The sequence below is a fragment of the Giraffa tippelskirchi genome, chromosome 2 (genome assembly GCF_054371585.1).
Source record: "Giraffa tippelskirchi isolate mGirTip1 chromosome 2, T2T-mGirTip1v1.2.pri, whole genome shotgun sequence".
Classification (NCBI taxonomy): domain Eukaryota; kingdom Metazoa; phylum Chordata; class Mammalia; order Artiodactyla; family Giraffidae; genus Giraffa; species Giraffa tippelskirchi.
The window spans coordinates 19,226,971-19,230,762 of NC_137276.1; the positions used below are offsets into that span (position 1 = coordinate 19,226,971).

General features: G+C 39.8%; 1 pseudogene; it reads right to left on the reverse strand.

Annotated features, from left to right (window-relative positions):
* Positions 1-870: 870 nt before the first annotated feature.
* LOC145526043 (large ribosomal subunit protein uL30 pseudogene) lies at positions 871-1,616 on the reverse strand (annotated as a pseudogene).
* Positions 1,617-3,792: the final 2,176 nt, after the last annotated feature.

The window sequence follows — 3,792 nt, forward strand, 5'->3', positions numbered from 1 at the left end:
CTAATCAGGGGAAATTAGGCAGGAAAGAGAAATAAAAGTCATGTATATTGGAAAGGAAGAAGTAATTATTTCTATTTGCAGATGACATGATCTTACATGTAAGAAGTCCTATCAGTTCAGTTCAGTCGTTCAGTGGTGTCTGACTCTTTGAGACCCCATGGACTGCAGCACGCCAGGCTTCCCTGTCCATCACCAACTCCCAGAGCTTGCTGAAACCCATGTCCATTGAGTCGGTGATGCCATCCAACCATCTCATCCTATGTCATCCCCTTCTCCTCCCTCCTTCAATCTTTCCCAGAATCAAGGTCTTTTCCAATGAGTCAGTTCTTCACATCCGGTAGCCAAAGTATTGGAGTTTCAGCTTCAGCATCAGTCCTTCCAATAAATATTCAGGACTGATTTCCTTTAGGATTGGCTGGTTGGATCTCCTTGCAGTCCAAGGGACTCTCAAGAGTCTTCTCCAACACCACAGTTCAAAAGCATCAGTTCTTCGGCACTCAGCTTTCTTTATAGTCCAACTCTCACATCCATACATGACTACCGGAAAAACCATAGCTTTGACTAGAGGGACTTTGTTTGCAAAGTAATGTCTCTGCTTTTTAATATGCTGTCTAGGTTGGTCATAGCTTTTCTTCCAAGGAGCAAGCATCTTTTAATTTCATGGCTGCAGTCATCATCTGCAGTGATTTTGGAGCCCCCCAAAATAAAGTCTCTCACTGTTTCCATTGTTTCCCCATTTATTTGTAGTGAAGTGATGGGACCAGATGTCATGATCTTAGTTTTCTGAAGGTTGAGTTTTATTTTATTTTATTTTTTTGTTTCAATTGTTTATTCACTGACCAGATTACAAAAATAATCCTGGTAGATACCTTAGTTCATCCTTCTAGTAAGCCTGTTGATCTGGTCTTCCTGTTGCCAGCATCTCCACCTTCTACAAAATGGGTGGTCTTTTTCTTCATTCCACCTCATGGACAAGACAATTTAAAGGGCCACAGGAAGTTGTTTGCTTCTTTGAAGCATTTTCCAACGGTATAGATCTCATGAATCAGATCCTTCATGCAGATGATTCCGTATTTCCCAAGAGATCAAGCAATCAATGTGTTGTCTGTCAGGGCAATTCGCTTCTTGTTGATTTTGCCATAACCACGTTTATAGATCAATTCATTTACAGACTTCAGATTTGGGTATGCCCATGCAATGTATGGCTCCACAATTCTCAGCATGTTAATTGATGCCTTGTTGAGTTTCACAAAGGTGCCATTGAAGATCTGCCAGAGGCGAAGGAGCTGCAGCACCTTTTGAACCTTCAGACTCACACCATTGATACCTCTGATTCTGACGACAAATGCCAATTTGGGTTCTGCATGTACATAGAAGTTGCCGGCTTTTCGTGCCATCCTAGCCATTCGAATTTCAGTTCTGTACATCTGCCTGTATTCCTTGTGGTAATGCTTAGCTTTTTCATAGATAAGCTTCCTCCTTGCCTTTCAAAGCATCTTTTGGGCAAACTTCTTTCTCAGGCGCTTGATCTTAAGCTCTGCGAAATTCTTTCGCTTTTTCTTAAGGGTTTCTGGCACAGCAGGAACATTCTTTTTCTTCTCTTCTGCACCCTCCATGGTTCCAGCCGGGAAAGAGGAAGCTGAATGTTGAGTTTTAAGCCAACTTTTCCACTCTCTTCTTTCACTTTCATGAAGAGGCTCTTTAGTTCTTCTTTGCTTTTGGTGTCAGGGTGATATCATCTGCATATCTGAGGTTATTGCTATTTCTCCCGGCAATCTTGATTTCAGCTTGTGCTTCATTCAGCCCAGCATTTCACATGATATACTCTGTATATAAGTTAAATAAGCAGGGTGACAATATACAGCCTTGACGTACTCCTTTCTTGATTTGGAACCAGTCCATTGTTCCATGTCTGGTTCTAATTGTTACTTCTTGATCTGCATACAGATTTCTCAGGAGGCTGGTCAGGTGGTCTGGTATTCCCATCTCTTGAGGAATTTTCCACAATGTGTTGTGATCTACAAAGTCAAAGGCTTTAGCATAGTCAATAAAGCAGAAGTAGATGTTTTTCTGGAACTCTTTTGCTTTTCGATGATCCAAAGGATGTTGGCAATTTGATCTCTGGTTCTTCCGCCTTTTCTAAATCCAGATTTAGAAAAAGAAGTCCTATGGAATGTAGTAAAAAACATAACTAATAAATTCAGCAAGATACAAAATCAGTGTATGAGTCAATAGTACTTCTGTACACTAGCAATGAACAAGTGAAAGAAGAAATCAGAAAAACAACTCCATTTGCAATAGAATCAAAGAGAATACAGTACTTAGGAATAAAGAGTTGTAAGAGTTGTACACTGAAAACTTCAAAATATTGTTGAAATTAATTGAAAAAAGATTATAAATAAGTGGAAAGACATTCTATGTTCATGGATAGGAAAACAATGTTGTTAAGATGACACTATCCCATAAATTGATCTACATATTTAATGCAGCTCTTATTAAGAATCCAAGTGCCTACTTCTGCAGAAACTGACAAACTGATCTTAGCTTTTATATTGAAATGCAAGGGACTGAGAATAACCGAAAGTCTTCAAAAAGAAAAAGTTGGAAGACTCATATTTCCCAATAAGTTATACGAAGCCTATTGGTTCTGTTTCAGGAGAACCCTAACTAATGCACACATACAAAGCAATCTGATACTTGATCTCAGGCTCTTTGGAAAGCTCTCCTCCTTCATGACAAACTTCCTTCCTTAAGCTTGTTTCTAGAGAATCTGCCATTAGATTAGAAGTCCAGGGAAGTAGATATGCAGTACGTTTTTAAAGAGATAGAAGTCAGAAAATCAATTCCCTAGCGTTTTAATGCAGTGTTTGTGATTAACACTACCCAATAAGGCAGTAAAGCTCTAGATACTTCCAGTCAAAAGTAGGATCTGAACAACATGAGGGATCATATAACTAAGTGGAGCTCCAAGGTCAGCAGAAAGTGAAAAATGAGTGTTAGTCTATCAGTTGTGTCCAGCTCTTTGTGACTCCATGGACTGTAGCCTGCCAGGCTCCTCTGTTCATGGAGTTTTCCAGGCAAGAATACTGGAGTGGGTTGCCATTCCCTTCTCCAGGGGCTATACCCAACCCAGGGATCAAACCCGCGTCTCTTATGTCTCCTGCATTGGCAGGCAGATTCTTTACCATCTGAGCCACCAGTTAACAGAGGCCACAGTTAAATCTGTGGCTGCTGGCGCTGAACACAAGTAAGAGGGGTGGAGGCGGGTGGAGAATTTTGCTAGCTGTTGAAGAGGCTCTAATAACTTATAAATGCCTAATTAGCATATATCACCAAAGAATTCTTTAAGTTGTCTGCTGGTAATTGGCCCAGGAAAGTCACAGATGGCTTACAATCTTTGAGAAGAAACAGTCTTTCCATTCTGCATTATGTCATAGCCTAGACAATGTACTTCAGTATGACAAAGTTGAAGATAATCCTTGGAGACTTGTGTCCCTGAAATGCTAATGCTGTCAGCAAGTGAAGGGAATCAATTCTGTAATTGTACATTCTGTTATATTCTGGAAATGTAACATGTTATTTAAGAACAGAGTCCTGGATGATTAGGATGCTTCTAAAGCTATGGTTAAATAATTTTAAGAAGTAAGAGGGTATTTTGTAAACCACTGGGGCAAACTGTTGATATATATTATTCTTTTTCCCAAGTAAATGTGAACAGATACTACAAGTCTGTGTGCAAGTGTATACTAAGAAATTTGTTGTTCTTCAGTCGCTAAGTCATGTCTGACTGTG